Source organism: Pezoporus flaviventris, unplaced genomic scaffold (genome assembly GCF_033815535.1).
Source record: "Pezoporus flaviventris isolate CSIRO_AGI_PZ_B2104156 unplaced genomic scaffold, CSIRO_AGI_Pfla_v1 ptg000002l, whole genome shotgun sequence".
Taxonomy (NCBI): Eukaryota; Metazoa; Chordata; class Aves; order Psittaciformes; family Psittacidae; genus Pezoporus; species Pezoporus flaviventris.
In genome coordinates this window covers 16,447,683-16,469,464 of record NW_026892550.1, presented here as the reverse complement: position 1 = coordinate 16,469,464, position 21,782 = coordinate 16,447,683, and the positions used below count along the sequence as shown (strand labels likewise).

Below are 21,782 nucleotides of genomic sequence, written 5' to 3'. Positions count from 1 at the left end.
AGAATATGGGGGCTTCAAACTGAAGCTGGTCTCAGCAAACTCGGTGAGGTCATTTCTCGAGTCTAGGATGAATGAAAGGTAATGAGAAATACACATCTCAGTCAGTGGCCCAGCAGCAGAGGTTGACTGTAACGTTACAGCAGTGTCAAGGTGCTGCAACCTGGGAGACTTCAGGTCTCCCCAGAATATTTCATTAACATGGGGAGTGAGAGAGGGGCAAACTGAGGTCAGGTTTCCCCTGCACAGAAAGGAGATTGCTCTGAATGAAGCAATGTAAAGGTGTCTGCTGTCTCAGGAGAATGGTCTAGCAGTTTGGATGTGGCTTTATAGATTGTGGGTCTTGTGTGTGATATTTTCAAGAGGTGTTTATGCCGGTGTAGAGTGGAGGAAAAGCCTAAAGAGGTTTTGTGGAAAAAGAAATGCATTTCCTTGCCATTATTCCTGCTGTACCATTGTTCCTCATTTCGAGCACTGCAGGTTTGCCTTTCTTTGACCTGCTGGCTGAAAGCCTCGCAGAAGCATTATAGCAGCCAGAAATACAATGTTCAGAGCGCAGCTGGTTTTCAGCCCCTTTCTTCGATAGCTTTCTCGGCTAGGGTTGGGAGAGGAGGGACAGGGAGCAGTTACTCCCTCCATCCCAAGGAAGTTCCCTTCTGGACCATCAGGACAATTTAATGGCAATTGGTAGCACAGGCCAAACATACATTGGATGATTATTAACTCCAACACAAAATAATTTGTCATTTTTGACCTCTGATGAGATGCCCCATATACAATGACTTATAAAGAATCTGGCCTCTCACTTACAAAATTAAATACTAACTGCTCTGCTATAATTCTGAAGCAATAAATTTCCCATGGCCTTGAAAAAAAAAAAACATCACTTGTGGACTTTCACCTATTTTATACCTTCCTGCCAAAGAAACACTTGGTTTTGTCCCTGATAAAAACGAATACGAATGACAATGAAAACTTACTAAAGCTACAGTAAAGGCTATTTGTAGTCTAAACATTAAAATTCTTAGTTAATACTGATTCCTGTACCCTGGCCTTTTCTGGGTAGAGGTTAAAAAACAGCAAATCTACCACTATCTAGCGTAACATTGGGGGTGGTGTATTTTTAAGTATTACTCATTTTTCTCTAGGAAAGCAACTGATCTGTGCCCCAACGCACACAGTTTTATTAACATTGGAAAGAGCCATGTGGTGTTCATATAGTGTTTAATCTCAATGAAATCTCAGCACCCAAGGTTTTCTGATTAATGGCAGAGGAGGAAGACTGGAGTGACAGTTAGGGTTTCGCCAGGTCGTACTGTATATACAGCTGTTGCTGCTCAGGGGAGGGAAATGCAGGGTCTGGCTGTCTATTCCAGACAAAAAGAAATGGCACATGCTATTACTTCCAGATCATTGCAGTCCCTGCACCACCATCTGCTGGGGGTCAGAGCAGTTGTCCGGGTCGGCGTCAGTCATGCACAAACTCAATGCTTTCCACTGAGCTGCACCCAGCAGTACATATTTACAAGAACAATAAAGCAAACCTGCTCCCTGGACACAGGCACCACAATGCTCCGTCACATTGGGAACAAAGGAGCACAACGAAAGTTGATATGCATTACAAAGGAGATTCTCAGGGATCACAGCTTTGTGATTTCAGGCCATAACACAAATTGAAGGGAAGAAAAACTGTCACCAATAAGCCCAAACCTAGTGATCATTGTATTTATAATTGACATAGCATCGCTAAAAGGGTGCCTCAGTTTCTGTTTCCTCTTCTCCTGTTTTCAGAGTTCTCTCTAGAAGATAGTTAAATGGCAAAGGCTCAGGTTATTAATGTTAAACACTTGGATACACTGTTCTGTAACAGCAGCAAGATGATCTCTGCCACTTATCCCAGCTTGTCTGAGCGTTATCTCTTTTTACAGGGCTTATGCCATGTGCTGGAGTGAGGTGCAGAGAGCCCCGACTGACATAAACTGAACAGTTCCTGGAAACAGGATGAGTACAACTGTGTCACTGTGTTATTGAAACCAAATGAGCAGTTTTAGCATCTCTTCATCCCAAACAACTAGTGAGTAATTAATTTCTTCTGCTAAGAACAGCCTCTTCAACACCACCAATGTGACATGTCAGGCATTACTGCAGGGTACTTCAAACCTTCCACTAGTGCTGTCCTGCACCTTGGCTGAACATGCGTACACAGACATGACACCTTCCGTGCCTAGAACTGGAGATGTCTCTCCTTGCTGTATATTAAGGCACAGAGGTAAAGTGCAAGTTTTCTTTTTGATCTGGGTTAGCCTGCTGCAGAGCTAAGTCCAGTGTTTCAGTGCTGCATCAAAATGGAACCAGGGGAGCAATGGAGCTCAGTGCAGAGACATATGCATTACTCGGGACAAACTCAGCAGAATTCAGCTGAGGTTATTAGTTTTGTCTCAGCATCAGCACTGTTAAAATAGGCAGCAGTGCCAGCATGGGGTGAGAGAAATGGGTAGCAGCCCTGGAAAGCTATGAAAAGGGCAGGTGGAGCTGGACCCAGAACATTTTTTATGGGAGGCTCACTTCCAAATAGCTAGAAGCCATGTGTACTAGCAAAAACACATGAAGGACTGCTATACTCCCTGCCCCACATAGCTGCAGTGTCTGTCACATCCCTTCTGCATACATAATCTCCACATACATAATCTTTGACATTTCATCTGGTAATTAGTGGTTTTGGCGCAAGTAAACCCAATCTTGTTAGGTCCTATCCTCAGTTGCTTTTTACTAAGCTCCGCTCTGGGCATTTTTGCATAAAGCCTCTCCAGTCCATGTAATATTTGACAGCTTTCTCAGATACTTTGCCTGAAACATAACATGGAAGAAGAGACCTCCAGGTAGCTGCACCCACATGCCTTCCCGGCTCCACCTCCCTTGCCTTGCTGGCATAAGGACGCACCAGCAGCCAGAGCCGCAGAGCTGGTTCTGGAGCCTGCAGGGACATGTAAAGCAGCCTTTGCATGTTCCCTTGGAAAACATCACCAGGTTCAGTTACACATTTGTACTTGGAGGGCACTAGCCCTGAGCATTCAGCACAGACCTTATCTACACAGGTTTGACCTGCAGTTAGGCAGCCTTTCAGTGCCAGATCAGAACTAAAAGGATTTTTTTTCTTTTTTAACAGTCAAGTGTTGTGGAACTGAGTTTGAAGCAAAAACTTGCAGAAGAGTAGTCAGTGTTTAGTTTAGATAATTCCTAAAATGTATGTGAAGTGTAAATTACTTGATGTTTCTAATTTAGGAGAGGGGAAGGCAGGCGATGGGAAGCTGGCAAAGTGGCTCTGTCAGGACACTAGTAGTAAAATGAAATGATAAAGATCCTTTAACCCCTAGGTAATTGATGTAAATCTGTCTTCAAACACGTAGGGACTGAAAGTCATTCCTGAAATTATTCCAAGAGAAGTGGTATGTTGTCCTGTGTCTCTAGTCTGTAATAGACACGTGCTACATTGTGAAAATCATCCCTTTTGGTGCTTGCACCTGTGTTTGAGGCTTTGTTCTGACAGCCAGTGACTAGATTAGCATGGGGAATAGACTGGGTTTCTCAGTCATCTTTCTGGACACAGTTCAGACATGCTCTTCAAATGATGCTGGGGAAATTTAGGACTGGTTTCATGTGTTCTGCAGATAAATAAAGGACTTCTATATTCAGGAGATATTTTACAAGTCCTGTGTTCACTCACAAAAGTAAAATACAAGAATAGATACATTCTGCCTAATAAAATTAATTTTCCTGATAAAAATAAAGCCTTTACTGCATGAGCAGTGGAACAACTATGTTAATTGTAGTTCCATGGCATGTTCCTGATAAAGCATGCTCTTGTTGATGGAATACTCCCTCCTCATCAAACATAATCTGTCATTCTTAAAAGAAATGGTGCCCTGGATAAATTGTATTCTTCTGCTTTGTAAATCTGCCAGTTTGTGAACAAATTGCCTAGTTGAAATGAATTTTTATAGTGTCTGGACCAATTAGGCATAAAGCTTAGGAATCTAAAGTTGAAACCACACGACGTCCAGAGGCTGCACTGGAAACTTTTTGTTTAGGTACTTAGGTGGGAGATGAGCTGTTGGGAAACCTAGGCCAGAATAACAGTTTTACTTTTTATAATGCCTCTTTACTTCATCAACATCACCCTTTGTCTCTGAGGTAAATGTGTTTTTGCAAAGACCAGTTCTGTGAGTTACCAGATCTCTGGGCAGTACAAATTCAGTCCACATCAGGCACAATGAAACATATCTTGCATCAGCCAGAGCACATAATACATACACATATTGGCTGTTTATGCCAGCTTTATTCTTTATGCTGCCTCAATGACAACCATGTGAGAAAAGTCATATTTGGTCAACCCCAAATTGCACAGAGGCAAGGTTTTACCTTTTGAAGAAATTGAGCAATTACCTTGAGCTGTACCAGTTGAGCACATTGCATCAAGAGGTGGTGACATTTCTGATCTGGGATTAACCGCTGTAACTTCAGATTTATGGCCTGGTTGAGGAGCCTTGGCCTGATTTTTACCCCTAAACCACTTATATTCAGTTTCTTAATGTATCTAGCTTGAACTCATTTACAGATGTACTAACCTGTCTTCTTCCAAGTATTTTCTCTGAATTGCTTCTGCAGTAACATCTGCCAGTTTCTAATGCCAAATAAATGACCATTTGGAAATAATGGATTCCTGAAATACAATTATGTAGCTTTATGAAAGCAATATTTTAGTGATTTGCAGCTGGCCTAGGGCACATATATGGTTATTGTGGACTTCCGTTGCTTTTGTCCTCCATCCCTTCTTACTGCTTCCTCTGCCCACTTACAACATTGTATTTTTGCCCCTTGAATTTGCCTGATTGAATAAGTCTTCACAGTAGTGTTTCCTAAGCATATAACGCAGGAGGTTCCCCAAGAATATTGAACATGCTTAAAACTTCAGGAGGGAGAAAAAGATATTCAGAACTTTTAATGTATAAATATATTTGTTCCCATTGTTTATGGTGTTACTCTTCATTGTTATAGAAATCTTCTGAAGGGATTATTGAGTGTTGTCTTGATTTAATAAACTTAGTAAGCTTTTGTTTTGTCTTGTTATGTTGGACATACAAGAGTAGCTGACATTACTCTGTTCTGCTTGCACCTTTTAAACCACTGCACTGTGTTAATGGCTGAGCAGCTTATCACTGAGTGACAGAACTGTGCTTGCTCAGCTTAAATACTGCTGCAAAAGTAGCACAAAAGAAAATGGTGTCTTTAAGGTCCTCTTTCTTAATCTCTAACTAAACTGGAGTAGTGGATTAGAAAGAGATGAGTCAGAGAGCAAAATCATAGAAATGAAGGAAAAAGAAGTGGAAAGGCAAAGGGAGAGACTGTTTCTTCAGTGAATAGAGAGAGGGATGGCTGAGCAGACAGCATCAAATTGCTCCCAGTCTCTGTTCTGGCACTTGCGGGTCTATTGAAAATAGTCCAGAAGGACATGCTGAATTTGTTGCTCCCGTGTGCCAGCCTTTTCTGCAGCAGCGAGAGAAACCAATCAGTGCTGCTTCAAAAGCAGCTGGAAACTTAGAAAACCCTGCTCCCCTGCTGCCTGGCAAGCAGCAGTACAGGGTCTTCTCAGTTTCCAGCTACTACAGAGGCTCCATTGACAAAATGTGTGTGGCATTTGAAGTAGCACAATGTGACAATGAAAGAACCTGAGGGAGACAAAATAAGGGGGAGAAAAGAGGGAAGGAGAATTAAATGGGAATGAGGGAGCAAGCCTACGGCAGGAGGACAGAAATAAAAAGAAAAATATGCTAATCACTGCAGAAGGGGTCATAAAAATAAATCATCATTGTCATATTTGACACCTCTGCACTGCTTTTTCAAAGAATATAGTTGTAATAGCAAGACTCAAGAAAACAAAGTAAGAGTTTACTAATATTTGCTCTCACCGCCTGAGATACAGACGTGCTTACTTTAGCCGCTGCTTTCACTAACACGAAGTACAGGGTAACTGAAAGATGCCAGGTCCCACACCAGGGACCATGTGATGCTGCGAACTGGACAGTTGACATCCTCACCCTCTGTTTCACAGAGAAGCAGAAGGAGCCAGGAGGATGGTGTGTCTTACTGTTGCTCTGAACAACAGGGAGAAAAAACAAATGCTACCAGAAAGAAGCCATGAGCTGGCTCATCTTCTCCTTTCCCTTATACTTTATTGTATCACCTATGAGAGCACACAGGACAGGGGAAACCAGAGTATCGCCAATATCTCAGACCAAAGTAGCATTGCTAGGATTTTTGTCTTTTACCACTATCTACTTGGCCATATGGTGGGAGTTCTGAGAGGGACATCCAAGAGTTCAGGGTACTGTGGTACCTTTTCATACCCCACTTGTGGTGCTAGTTCATGGTGAAGTGTGGTCTGGAAATGCAAGAGCTGAATTTTGTTACAAAACAACTAAACTGGAAGGAGCTCCACAAATGTCCTCACATGGCTCATGGCCTTTCAGTCCAGAGGTCCAGCTCAAGCTACTTCAAATTACAATCTACTGAAACTTATACAGGGTGAACACAGGGTCATCACCCAACAGTTTCACTCCAGGTAGCAGCTTTTTCTGGAAATAGCACAGTAAAGTAGACATGCAGAAGAGAATATTGCTTGAAAGAACATTAACATTTACAGATTTTCTGGGAATTCTTGGTACTTTCTGAAAGGTCAGCAATGTGCACTATAAAAACTGAGACAGAAAAATAGAAACACCGTTGTTCAAGAAACAATATCCACCAGGAGCCGAGAAGGGAGTAAATGCTGTATTGCCAAAGTTGGAAGTGGGTGAGCTCAATTTAACCTGTATTTGCTTTTCAGCATGCTGCTGTCATCATCTTAAACTTTCTTTCTAACCAAAGGAAGGCTCCTGTCCTGGTGACAGGAGTTTTGAATTTAATAAAGTCTTCTTTAAAAAATCCCAGTTATCATTCAGGTTTAAAATAAAATGCTTCCATGTGCTCTGTTAGGTTGGCAGTTACTTTCAGTCTTGAGAAATTACTCCTCTAGTTACTGCTTAGGTAAAAAAAAAAAAATAGCTTTTTCTGCACAACAAACTTAATTTGATCATGACCCATGGCATCTCCACAATCCCCATTTTTTTGAACAGTGATCAGTTTGTCTTTCTCTGTAGGAATAGTATGTAGTGTAGAATAGAACTTATATTCTTGTGATATTTTTGCTAGTGAGTGACTGTGTGTTATAATTTTGAAAGAACCTACACATGCTTTAGCAGTTGTAAAATGAAACCACAATCATGTCTGTCTCACCAGAAATCCCCCTTTGTACAGTAGTTTAAGAATCAGACAATGTTTATTATTTCATCTGTCCAGTTCATGGATAGCAGACCAAAATTGATACCGCATTTTCAGATCTACCATATCAGGATTTTTCCATCAGAACTGTAAGTTAATTTAAAGCAAAGGTATCTTCCTTCATCTGTAAAATTTTAGCTGTACTTTTTATGTCACAGGAGAATGTGATAACAAGAGCTCTATAGGAACTACCAGCATGATAAAAAAACATGTAGAGATACTTCTCAAAATATTATGCAAAAATCTATTTGATACCTCTTTGGTTGCTTGGTTGGGGTTTTTGGGGTATGTTTCATGGGCTGGTTATGTCTACATTAGTGAGTAATTCATCATAACAGAAATAGATCAGCATATTGAAGTAGTTATTGCTGAGAAACAGCACATTCGTTATAAGCCCTTCAAGGATTTGAACTTCAGGCTACCTTTAACTTCACCCCTTGGACTGGCTCTTCTCACCATGCAAGTGGATTAGAGCTTCCCAAAGGCCCACTGCTTGGTTTGGACTCTTACATCCCCACTGGAGTCTGGAGTGCCTTCCATGTGCACTGCTTTTGGGTTAGTTCCCTGCAAAGGGAATTCAGGGCTTCTGTGCACCAAAACTGCTGTGTGTATTGAGCTAATGCACAGAAATGAGGATGGTCGGGGGGTGGGATTTGTTTGAAAACTGTATTACTGCTCTGAACCAAAATGCTAATGTATAGGCAACCATACATGTTTTTGTGGCTTTGGGAAGACACTGCGTGTTTTCCTGCTGTATGCACAGCCAGCAATTTTGCATGCTAATAGTCATATATCTGCTTGTATGCTTTTCTGGCCAGCAACCTCTGGTAAGTTCTCTGTGTTTAATGATGCAAAGACCAAAACCAGCTATGCTGGCTCATTATGCAAGCAGAGAAATACTTATACGTACTTTACATGCAACTCAGACTAGCGGGTTTTATTTTATCAAGTAATAATAATTGTGGTCCTCACATAAACAATATCAAAAGCTGGTTTGCAAGCTGCATGATGAAATAACTGATGTAAACTGAGGAAGTTTTACTTCAATTTTCAAAAAGAAAGTGATGGGTTTGCCAAATCACGAAACGAGTCTAATTGTCTGTGTTTGAAGAAGGTCCTGCGCCATATGGGATTTCATGAGAATGCATAAAGCATAAAGGGAAGAACAGAAGTCTGGAGTCATCTCAGCTTCAATTAAAGCAAAGTGCTTGAAAATGCTTTCATTTAAGTATTGAATATTAAAATAAATAAGTAATTTCTGCCATTTCAGTTGGAAAATTTCACAATATTGTTCACATCCCCTAGCTGACAAACTTTGGGCAGTCTGCAGGAAAAAGGACACAGATGTAGTAACTCAAAATTATGGTATTTGGAATCTTTAAGCAGCTGATACTTAAAACTTCACCCACACACAAAGTTTGGTTTTGCTTAGACTTCTCTTTCCACTTCTGTTTTAAGGAATGAGTACAGTACATAAATATATCTCAGCATCTGAACAAGAGGACTTTTTCTTTCCAGCTCACTTACCTTGATAGTTATTCTTGAAAAGCAAGTTGATACATTCTAAAGCTCCATGAAAAGCTACCTCTCTTCTTCTGCTTCTACATTTCTCAAGGAAAAAAAATAACTGAAAGCACCTCTGTCAAAATCTGGAAAGAATCAGATCTGAAGTGTGACAAAAGTAGTCACCTTCCATTTGTTCCTAATCCCTTCTACCAGAGTTAATTACAGGTAACATTGGAAATGCAACATGTGATGTATTGAGCATGAGATCAGAGGTCAGAAGTCCCGAATGCTAATCCTGACTTTGTCGATGATTTTCAGCTTTTGTCAAGTCATTACTATTCAAAGTTTGCCACCTGAGTATTAAGGCTTCGAAGAGCAGAAGAAAGAGTTCGACACTTAACAATTCACCTTTCTGATTCCTAATTTATTTATTTGAATGAATCAGTACTTTGGTCTTAAAACGCTGCTCTGAATTTTATTTACTCCTTCTGGATAACTTTTTGCACTGAATGTTTTAATTTTGATTAGTCACATTCATTTGTGTAATTTCAGTTCCTTGGCTGGGTTGCCAGAGTTCAGGCAAGTTTCTAGTGCAGCTGCTAGAAACCAAATTAGATTTTGGTACAAGTACAAAATCTAGTTTCAGTTAATTCCTGTATATATGATTTTCACATTTGTTCTCAACAAATAATCAGGCACATTTTGAGTGAATGCATGTTTCCAGAAAGCCAACAGAAAGGAATGAAAAGTGGATGGTGAAAAAGCAATTGACTGCTAAGAAGGAGAATTCCTACAGTAGTGTACTCTATTTGCTTTGCTCTAATAGTCTTGAATTTCTTCCACTGGGGTATGACCCATGAAGGGATTTGGTCACTTAAAATAGTTATGTCCTGAAGTTCTGTCCTGGTTTCAGCAGTAGCAGTGATTTTTTTTTCTCCTTAGTAGCTGGTGCAGCGCTGTGTTTTTGACTTTCAGCCTGGGAACGGTGCTGATAACACTGATGTTTTTAGTTACTGCTCAAATGTTTGGTCTGGCCAAGGACTTTGTGAGCCTCATGCTCTGTCAGGGAGGAGGGGAAGCCGGGAGGAAGCAGAGACAGGACACCTGACCCAAACAGACCAAAGAGGTATTCCATACCACAGCACGTCATGCCCAGGATGTAACGGAGAGTTACCCAGAAGGGCTAGGGACTGCAGGGTTGGACGAGGTATTGGTCGATGCGTGGTTGGGCTGGGGGGACAAGTTATCAGTCGGCTGGTGCTGAGGTGTTGTATTCTCTTCCCTTGTTATTTCCTTTGTCATTATTATTGGCAGTAGCAGTAATGATTTGTGTTACACCTTAGTTACTAAACTGTTCTTATCTCAACCTGTGGGAGTTCCATTCTTTTGATTCTCCTTCCCATCCCTCTGGGAGCAGGGCGAGGGCAAAAAGGGGGGGGGGGGAGGAGGGGGAGTGAGTAAATGAGCTGAGCTGTGTGGCTGGGTTTAAACCACAACAAGTTCATACTGTGTGCTGTTAGAACTACAGCTTCTGCTTAAGCTTAATAGAGAGCACCCATGTTTACACTTGTGAATCATACCCACAATCTGCCTTCCAGGTTGCTTTGCTGTCTGCCAAAGGGAATGGTGGCACCTAAAAACTTGGGCACTGCAGGAAATTCAGGCAGATGGGCTCTGCTGCCATGGACATGCTTGAGCTCACTGGAAGCCTCCTATTCTGACCTGGAGGCTCCTTTGGCACCTGCAGTTGTGCATTTATTTGCACATATTCAGAGCTGTGTCTGTCTACTTGCAGTTTACTGCTGTCAACGCCCAACAGATAAACTGGTGTCAGTGCAACAACACCGGGGCTCTCATAAGGGCTGAATTTTGTATGAGTGGCAGGAGCAGGAAAGATTTCTCTTTGTAAAAGTCTGCCATCCGCTCCTGTGCAGTATGCAACTTGGTCCAGATTCCTGCCAATGATATTTGAGGATAGTGTCTCAGACTGTAATTTTCCTATCCCCAGATGAGAGGCTAAGTTTGCCCAGAGAGCTGGGACATGTTGCTCCCTGGGGAGCTACAATGTTGTCAGTCAGCTGTGGCTCCAGACTCCAGGCGCAACACACGCTAATTAAAACCTGCATCTAGAATGCCTTTTGCAATTATGCCTTGAAATGTCATTCTAGTTTAGGAAGCTTCCAGAGACAGCCACGCTCAGCTCCTTTCTGAGTCGGAGAGGACTCAAACCTACATTTTCCACCTCCTGGGCATCCTCTGTCTCAGCACACCTTACCTCCTTTTCTGGTTACGGCCCTAGAACAACACAAATGTATTTGTTTCCTGATCAGAAAATATTTTTTTTAAGTTTTCCACCTAATTTTTTTGCAAAACGAAAAGTTTCCTCTTAGGCAGTAGGAGATAGCATCAGATTTAGTTTTTAATCTGGACTGGAGGTGGTCTATAGAGGTGTTCAGAGATAAGGTTTCAGTTCAGTCTGATAAAACACCAGGAGCTCATTGTAAAACTGGCATCCAGATTTTTAACATCACCTAGAGGGTTCTGATTTTCTTCTCTCAATTTAACACAAAAATGTGAAGTATCTTCCCTTCCACCCCAGGTTTATGACAAGTTTAGAGCTGCAGGAGTTAACACAATTGCATCTCTGAAACAGATGGGTTTTAAAATTATATCAGACTTTTAAAATTTATATTTATATATATAAATATATTTATTTTAAATTTGATCTCTAAAGAAAGCTTGCAGAACTCCTAAGTAATTGTTAATGGGTCACCTCGTAAGTCATGGAGATCAATACTTCTTATCCTCAACTATTACATCCCTATTAGAAGTCAGTACTCAGAGACAGACAACAAAGGCTTTCACTTTAGTGCAGTCCAAACAGATTAATTAAAAAACAGTCCCAGTGCAGATGATGCCGAAAGAAAAAGTCCAAAGCATGTAAGAAAAAACAAATACCAAAAAAAAAAAAAAAGAATTACATCATTTCCTTGTATCTTCCCTAAGGACAAGGGATTGGAGAGTATGAGTCAGTCTGAAGAAATGAAACAGGCCAGCTTTTAGAGATTTTTCCTTGTGCTTACCTTATAGAGCATAGTGGGCCACTGAGAACAGCAGTTGCTGAGTTGTTGAGCAGCAATCTGACTGCTTGCTAGGTTTTAAAATAAGAGTGAAGGGGTGCATGTGGATAGCTTGGCCTTACAATTCATGAAAAAATATAATGACCAGGAAAAGTGCACTTGAATAGGGTGCAGCATGGCCTTGTGGACATGACATCTGCTGCCTACAGTCAGCTACAAAGTAGGTGTGCCCTGCAGCTAGGGGGTGAAATATTTTCAAAGCTCCTTAGAGAGAAGAACACATGGCACGTCCTCTGGGTGCTTTTCTTTATTCCTCTATTTTCCAGTCTGTAATACAGAAGTGCTGGAATGGTGAAGTAGTTGACTCACACGTTGCTTTTGTGTGGTACTGTACATTTTGTCCATGACTTACAACGTGCCTATGACTTTGCCATGTGCTCACCTTGCTTGTTCTGTTTGACATGTTTGACAGTGTCAAGTATTCTGGCACATTACATGTAATAATGCAATGTATTTTTCTGCTCAATAAATTGAGCGAATGAGGTTTTTCTGGGTACTTACGAACTTCCTACTGTGTCAAAATGGTAGTGTTCACTTCTGTTTAAATACTGCTCAAAATAATGAAGAGTCATCTGTTTGAGCCAGGGGTTGATTTGATAGTGTCATTTACAATTCCTTTAATATCAATGATAATCCACCAGGTCAGGGTCTCTAAGGACACTCGTCTGTGTTGTTTACACTGGTGGAGGAAACAGAAAAAGCAACACATTTTTGTGCACACTCCCCAATACCACTGAAGTCTTTCAGTGATCAAACCTGGTACTACCTTGGACTGCCCTGGAGCCTCCCAGATCACAGCTTGCAGATCAGAAGGCTTAATTACTCAACTCAAGTTTCATTGTTCCCTGATTCCTGAGATTTCATTTCAAAAGGATAGGATTTGAGGTGTCCTTTTGCCCATATTTTTAAAACTTTTTTTTTTTTTTTTTCTGTTTTTCACCAGTAATTTCTACAGCCTCTTCTGTCTTTTTATATCGTGTTCCTTCCCTGGTCCAAATGGCTAGTCTGGCAGTCACAAAGATGTCTAAAAGACTTCAAGTTAAGAGTGTGTCTAGAACTGATGGAGGATTTAAGATGAGAAGATGGGAAAGACCTACCTGGCAATATATGTATAATTTCTTTTGCTAGTTTAGAGCCAAAGCCCCTTGAGATTAATTTGATTGTATCACAGTTTCAGTTTTCATTTAGAACTAAGTCCCTCTGAAGAAATATTACTGACGCCTGAAACAGTAGCTGTGAGCAATGATGATCTTCATCATGAAGTTCACTAGCACTTAGCAGCTTCAGGGTTCCCTCACAACTTTATCAAATGGCTTCATGTGCCAGGAGGAGGAAAATGTGAAGACCCTATTAAACTCTCCAAAACTTTGGCTTTTGAAGTAATGACCTCTTTGCTTCCACCAGCCTCAGAGGGGCAAATGGGAATGAACTGTGGGCTGAGTGTGGGAAGCCAGGACTATGCAATCTTCATGGCATGCTGTGCCTTGGGCAGAGAGGCTTGCAGTCATCTGACCCCGGGCTCAGCATCTGTTTCCCCAAATTGCAAGTAGTTCCATTACCATCATGCTGTTCTACCATCCTACAAATGCAAATTTGCCCTATGACAGAATGAATCCTACCTCTGATAGAGCAGATTTCGCCATCCTGTATACGTGTGCACATTATGCACAGGTCCTACGTAAGTCTTCTGAAGTGTACTACTGATTGTTTACATATGTTATCAGGGGAAAAAAAAAACAGGAAAGCTGGCAACTCATGCTGCCAAGAGACCTGGCAGTGGCTAGAAACACATTCAGATCATTTCCAGTCAATAGGCTTTGTTTTCATTTTAAAAAAAGCCCCTTCCTAGAAAGTTGTTGCACTGTTTTTTTATTCTGTTACAGTCAGTCCAGAGAAATACTTGCAATGGCTCCTGTCCTTAAAGTAGGCAATGTCAGGAGATGCTTTCAGACAGCAAGTGGAAGGTCTGGTAAGATACTGTGCTTTATGCAAGTTCAAAATATGCAGTGCTGGTTGGAGCTATGATCACGGTTTTGTGTGATAAAGGCCTTTTCATGATAATGAAATCAGGGACTTGTGATGCTAATAGAAATCAATGCCAAATGAAGAAGATAAAACTAGGATCTAGGTGTGTTCCTCATCTTCAGGTCAAGCTCTGCAATGGAGGACTGGGACTCCAGCTGGCTGCATTTAAGGATTGCCTGTAGCAGAGAGGATGTTTCCTTCACCAGCTGAGCCAGAAATGCTCACAGCTTTTCTGAAAAGAAAATATTAGAAGGAATAGATCCAAGAGCAAGTTTAATTATAGTTTAACTCAAATTCTCTCATATGTGTTTAAATCTGTGTTTTATCAGCTCATCTGCACCCATTCACAGTACAGGCAGTACTGGAAACTATTAGGGTGAAATAAAAGTTGCAAACTAGATCAGATCTCAAGTACTACCAATCCCAGCTGGTCTAGCCCAACCTCCAGGAGTCCTTGGCTATCAATACAAAAGTGTTCTCAGAGGGTTAAGCATCCGGCAACTCAAGACTGCAGTTTTTGAAAGTGCTAACTCATTTTCCAATAGCAGCCTTAATATCAACACTGCCTGAAGAGATACAATATTCATACTAGCATCCTCCAGGAAGAAGTTCAAGTGCAAGCAAACACAATGATAAAGAGCTCTTGCATAAATTCTGTGTGAGAAGATGCAGTGTTATTAGCATCAGCATTTCTTTTGACATATTAGTCATCAGGAGCACAAGGATAGCAGTTGCGCTGATAAATTCACTTCATGTCCAGAGTCAGATTCCAGATGTAAAACCAAAACACAAGGATTATTTTCTGTCATTGTAAGCAAGTAGAAAAGTGACAAAAGCTGCACTGAGGAGACTAGACTAAAATTAGGATCCTGGTTTTGCTGTGTCATCCCTAGATAAGGGAAGACCAAAGAACACCTATTGGATGCTGAAGTTGCTTACAGGTTACAGCATGCAATTACTTCCCTATCCTCCATGGCCACTACAGATATGGTCATGTCAGAGGTTGTTGCTGCTAGGTCACATGCTCCAGTACACCAATGCAAGACATAAGAAGTTGTCAATGATACCAGTAAAAAACCTAATTCTTGTAGGCTAAGATGTCAGAGATGACCAAAACCATAGCTGGAAAGGAAACAACAAAAGTTACACTGTTCAGTCAGAACTTAGTGGACACAACCAGCTTCTGCTTTTCTTATGAAAGGGACAGAGATATTTTCTCCTAAAGACTGACAATGGTAGGACATGGCATGCAGAAACTTCATCTCTGGAGGTATTCCAGACCAGCAGAAATGGAAAACAACCTTGAAATGTATGGACTTTGCTGCCCAAATCTTCATCCAAAATACCTAATCCTGTTCTGAGCTACTACAGATGGCAACAAAACAATCGTTGGTACCAGACAACCAAACATAGCCCCATCTATGAACTTTTTACATGTTTGGTAGTGGGGGAAAGTTTGGATGAGCTAATTATGTCTGAGGATATCTTGGTTCCCTGTTGCAGGCTGACCAGGAATATTCTTGAGTTTAGCGCTTCTGCAAGAACTGTCTGACTTCTTTCCATGAGAAGAGTGGAAGTGGACCATCATTGTTAATCACTGTACAGAAAAGCCATCATCTGCCTTCATCTCATGCTCATGGTTCCTGCAAGTGTTAGACAGGCTCTGGCTCAGAGCCAGCTCATGGTAGTGGCAGCAAGAACTCATTTCTATTAGTTTCTTTAATTCTCTGTTTCCCTTACAGATCTGAAAAGAGATGAATCAAAAATAATTGCGTGCTTAAAAAGTAACACTGACTTGTTCATTAAACCTTGCTGGGGCACTGGGTGCAGGCACTTGAATGATCTGGAAAATATGAAAAGAACTTGGCTTGGGAACAAGAACAGAGCTGATACATGGTAATGGCGAAAACAGAAGTAGAAGCTATATAATGCAGGCAAATTCCTATTGAATGCCTCTTTGTCTTGCTTTAAAGAAATACAGAGAAACACTCCAAGATGTACAGATAACTAGCCAGTGTTCCTCACTGCAGAGCCCAAGGAAAGAAGGAAATGCTTCAAGGGTTAGTTCCTGGCTATATGGAATATTGCTGGACTGGAAGCAGTCAGCTGGAGTTCATCCTGATAGTCCCGCAAACCATTTTATCACAAAAATATATAGTAATCAATAAGAAGCAGCCACAGTGGTTTCCCACTGCTTTGTGCTTTATAAGAGTACAGGGAAAGGGGGAGAGAGACTTGGGGTGGGGGGGTGGGGGGGGTGGGTGGTAGTGTCCATGTTAAGATGTATCTTATGGAAAGGGGAAAAAGAACTCTGGTTGCATGTGAACTTCAGCTCTTCCTATTGCCTACTAATTATTTATTCTGTTTGTTAGGACAATGTTTTTTTGCATATCTGTTCATATACAGTACTGGAGGAATAAAGATCAGTCAATAAACTGATGGGTGTTACATTATGTAATATCTTTGCAGCTGCCTCCACTGTTACAGTACCAGCTGGGGGGAGACTCTAGAAGCATTAGTCCTGCTTCACAGGCTGATCACTGCTCAGTGAAGACAAAATTTCTCTTATTTACCAAAGTATGAAATTAGAAGCAGAGTATTATACCTTCAGAAAAACTGATACTGGCTACTTTCAGAGATAAGCGTACAGGCTTAGCCTTCAATCAAGATCCACAAAAATACAATTTTAGCATCTGTTTTCTATTTATGCTAATCTGGGTCTTAAATCAGATCACTGTATTTCAGTGTGATGTTTCATAATGGTTTTGATGTACAGCTTTCGTTGTCTCACTGTAAGGATACAAGTGTCTCGTCTTAAAAAACTAGATGTGTGCCAACTTCTCAGTTTAGATTCGGGAGTACAGTCACTCTTGGTTTGTACTCAGTTCCCAGGTCAAAGTGTAGACCTGCTTTAAGTGCGTCCTTTGAACAGTGACATTGAAAAAAAAATAAATTATAGGGTAGTAAAAACAAAAGCAAAATGACCCATTGAGGTTTCTGGTTCAGGCAAGCTCTTACACTGTTCTACTAGTTCCCTTCCAGCTGACACATGATGCATAGATACTTGTTAATGTACTATGACCCAGTTATGAGAAAGAAAATCCCAGCCTTGTCCTCAGCAAGGTAATTAAGATGGGCACGAAGAGTTTTTATTCTATTTTGTAGGGTTAAAATCATAGGAATGATGGCGTGACAGCAACTGTCTCTTCAGGCATTTTAGAGACACATTTACTGTGCCTACTGCATAAGCAATCCTGGGGCCAGGGGCTGGCAGGGGGGAGGAGGGATTGGATCCTACTGGAGCCAAGGGCAAGGAAGCCTTGGAAGCTCTGGCTTTAGCTTTATTTTGGCATTCATCTCTGTAGCAGTCAGCTTGCAACCTCAGCTCAAGCCAAAATTTGCCTCCTGGCCAGGCAACCTGCCACAGAGGTGGCTACAGAGGCTCACTGCTAATTCTGACTGACCTAGGCTGGGGGTCCCAGGGTTTCCAGGCTTCCAGTCCAGCTGGCTTTCTAGGCTCCCCAAGTCTGCCTGGAGTGTCAAAGCCATGGCAGATTCTGGCATGATTCTCGTTGATTTCACTACTCCCTACCCTCACTAGCAGCTGCTTTCTCAGAGCTGTGGTCCCTAGAGAGCACCTTTCACCCTGGAAATTATGTGGGTTGGTATTTCTAGAATGATTTTTTTTCTTTCACTTTGCCTGCTCAATGGGAAATTTCTCAGGGTTTTTTTTCTCCTCTAATACTCGTATAAACAAATTTCAAAGTGCCAAAATTTCATCCCTTCAGATATTCTGGGACTTGGCTGCTTCCAGTGCAAATGTTGGTATTTGAATCCCAAGAAAGATTTAATTGATTCAGTTGGTGAGACTCCCTCAAAATGTAGCAGAGTTACCCTAACAAAGGGAAAGGTAAGGCTCTGCTGACAAGGTACATCCTCTTTATGTTTAAAATATGAGGAATTTTACTGCATGAAAGGATCATATCCAGGTTCCTTGGTTTTCTGTATTCTTTACACTGAAACAAGATGCTGAACAAAGCTGAACAACAGCTGTAAATTAAGAATAGTGAATTTTGTTTCCTCTTCAACTTGGGTAAAGTCTCTCTGCCCAGCAATTTTTGATGCTGTCCTTTGTGGGTTGTTTTGTAAAATATCCCCTTTAAGGCTGACAAACAAGCACCTACTCACTCATGAAAGAAAAATGGTTAATGTTGCTGCATAAGGAACAGTCCATAGCTTTCTAATTCTTAAACTTCCTGTGCTCCTGTGTCTGAACAATATAGAATTGTGTCGGGAAGGAAAGCATGTCCCCAGTGGTACCTGTCTGAGCTTGGCATTAGACCATCATTTAAGGATACACCTAAATGCAGTTTCAGAGGGCTCCGAAGCTGGCACTTGCCTGAACATTTAGCATTGCCTTAGTTTTAATGCTGGTTTTGTCTACCTTCTGCAGTTAACAATGTATATTTTTAGATGGTTCTGGGGTGCTCTGGTTTCCAAAGCAGGAAACCCCTGCAGCCATTGTGCTGGGTCAGATGAAAAACAGAGCAAAGCATCACTGCTTTGTAACTACCATATCTCTCTGAAGAGCTTCTGAGAAAAAAATAAATTAGAAATAGCTTCCTGGTTTAACAGGAAACTTCCTGTTATTTGTATAGTCCTCTCTGTCACCTAATGCAAGGTGTCAAGTTATAAGGGAAATGTAGTGTATCAAGTATTATACCTCCATGAAGCTGAACCAGTTCTCATTTGCATTGCTTCATTCTCATGGGTACTAGGAGTAGCTTGAACAGCAAAGCAAGATGAGGAAGTTTTTGGATGACTTTTTTCTGCTAGAAATTCTTGTTCATTTTATTTTAAAAGGAATTGTGGGGGGAAAGAAGAGTCTTTTCTGTATTATAGTTTTAACATGTTGTATGTGCTTTCAGCTCTCTATCTCAGCCTCCAACAAAGCCTTAAGGAATAGGGCCTTTAACTTGCAGGTATTTAAGGTCTCAAGGCTGTAAACAAGACACTGTAGAATATTACTTCTTTTGTGCGTTATGGTAGAGAACAGCATCATATGGGAGAAAGATACTTGGCACTGTGAGCTGATGGGGCTTAAAATTAGGGGACTTATTTTTTCTGCCTCTCTAATATTTCAATATTCTTGGCAAGTGTGTGTTCATTACATATGATGCCTCCCATCCCTGTATTGTCAGTAGGATAAAGGGTATTACAGTGTTTGGCATATCAAGACATGAAGCATAATGTGGGTCCTCTTACTGCTAAGCAATTTTACTGGTACAGACTGCAGCTGAATTTGCAAAGGTTCAAGCATGGATATGGGCAATCTGGCTCCAAGGCAAAGTGTTACTTTACTGGTGCAGATCCAGGGAATCCAGAAACCAGCAGATGTCCATGCTGTGGAATGAAGGGACTTTTCTGTAGGGAATGAAGTTACAAACCCAAAACAAGATATTATTCTTGGTCTGTATTACCACCATAAGAGATTTGCACATCAGGAACAGTCCCGTAGAGGTTCCTGTCATTTTAAGTGATAAACTAGAGGAGTATCACAAGCATGCTTCCTGCAAAACTCTCATGTGCCCTCTCTTCTCCCTCCCTTGGCAGCAATAAATGGAACAAATCTTTCCAACTTACAAAGGTGCAAATAGGTCTCTCTGCAGAACGTTTTCATTGCCTCTCCCCAGCTGTTTTGGCATTTGAGGTAAGACTGGTTTAACTTTTCAGATCTGCTAGGATTTCGCATGCATATTTTGTTTTAATTTTCCTGTGTTATTGCAGACTTGTGCCCTTCTTGCTTACTTACTGATTGCTGGCCAGATAATGACACTCAAGAAATTACTTTTTTGTCATGTTTTTTTCTTTAGGAAATATTTTTCCATGGTGGAAAAAACGAAGGCAGTGAAATTGAGTTTAAAAGTTTAGCATTCACAGGCATTGGTTTTGTTCAGAATAACTTTCAATTTTCTCACTTCAAAATACAAACTGCCAGAACTGTTACAACAACAATGGTGTCATAACAAGTTCCAGATTTGTTCTTGTTGTGCAGCCTGCTTTTAATTGTCTGAGTGTAATAAAAGTAAATTCAAAAGTTTTGAATTAGCAGCGTTTAAAAATCTGTGCAAATCTGGAACTAATAAGGATTGCACTGGATGTTAGTTCTAGAAGGTAAGGCCATTTCAAAACATATTAATTTGCGACCACTGCAACCTCCAGTTTTGGCCTGAGTTGACTTTGTACAGAACTGAGGAACATTGTGTATAGAGTTAAAAGAGAAGCCAAGTCCAGAACCTGATGGACAGACAATGCTAGATGTGATCAGGGAAATAGAGACTCCTCTGTAATAAGACACTCTGATAATACAAGCAGTGAAGAAATTACAACCATATTGCTGTAAACCAACACATAAACAAAGGCACCAAACAGATGGAGTAGATGCACTTTCTAGAGCTGTGTGCAAAGGAAAGTATCGCTAAGTCAGATTGCAGAAGAGATGGGGAAAAAAAACCCATATGAATTTGTGCAGCCACCTGCCATTAACCAACCTACAGTCTAGTGTAAGTGTGAGGGTAAGCAGACAGAAAGGACGATTACTAAAAGTATTAAAATGAAGCAGCTGAGCTTTCCTACTACAGCTACAGATATAAAGCATAAAGTGAAAGAATAATCATGGAGAATTTGAACCTAGTAATCATTAGATCAATAAAAAAGAATTCATTTAGGACAAGTGGGAACTTAAGAATGTAAAAGCAAGCACAGAAGTGATGTTTTGGCCAGTAACGTCTGGACAGGGAAATTAATTTATTTTTTTTCTAATGTCAGCAGAAAACTTTGTCTAAATGTCAGCAGCAAGAAGAAAATGTGAACTCGTCAGCAAAAAGAAACATTTATCATTCCTGAACTTCCATGTCACCTATGGCAACTTCTGGGAACAAGTTTTTCTGCAGGGAATATTATGAATATTTACTGGCAATAGATTCCAAATACTTTTAAACATCTCCCTGAAAACAAAATATATCACTGGATGGCCGCTCCACAACAGCCTTCCATGTCTGAGAGGAGAAAACACGTGAACAGTGCATCTACTTCTAGGCAAGATCCAGAAGGATTTTCAAAAAACAAAGGCTGAGGAGGTTTGAGGCCAAAATTCATAATAGGTTATTAGCAGGTAAATGTGAAACTCCTCCCCTGGTAGGTGTAGCCACGCTCTGGTATGTACCCAGCCTACCACTGCTTCCTAGGCCCCACAGGTCCGACTGGCTTATGGAACCTTACAACCGTAAGGGCTGAGACATGAAAGCAGCATCTTCTCATCGTTTTCAAGTGTGTGAAACTTCTAGGTGAGGCTACCACAATGCAAACCATTCCATCTTCAGGCAGCACATGTAACCACAGCAGAAGACTTGATTGGCCCCTATCCACCAAGCTGGCTGTGAGAGCCTTCTCTTGCTGTGAAATGGCCCTTCTGACCAGTTCAGAACAGGAGCCTGTTTGCCCCTACCCCACTGAATACTTGGTCTTGGTATATCGGAGGTGCTGCTGGGATCTTTTCATGGTTTTGTGGGATCAGTTCCGGATTGAGTTTGATACAAAGCACCTACACTGTTGATCAGAGGACTAGCTCTCCTGGTGGGGAGGAGTAAGAGGTCCTTATCTTTGCTTGCCCTAAACCTAGAACAGGTTACTCCTAATACAGAAAACATGATTGACCTGCAAGTAAAGGCTAAAGGT

General features: G+C 41.1%; 1 protein-coding gene and 1 long non-coding RNA gene across 3 annotated transcripts in view; one reads left to right on the top strand and one right to left on the bottom strand.

Moving 5' to 3' along the window:
* Window positions 1-21,782, bottom strand: part of RBPJ (recombination signal binding protein for immunoglobulin kappa J region) — a 140,226-nt gene that overhangs the window by 61,116 nt on the left and 57,328 nt on the right. The gene's annotated exons all lie outside the window — the stretch shown is intronic.
* Window positions 1,386-21,782, top strand: part of LOC133278090 (uncharacterized) — a 29,748-nt gene continuing 9,351 nt past the window's right edge. For both annotated transcript variants that reach the window (XR_009746449.1, XR_009746448.1), the window contains exon 1: window positions 1,386-2,071. This is a non-coding gene — a long non-coding RNA (uncharacterized LOC133278090). The remainder of the gene's footprint in view (window positions 2,072-21,782) is intronic.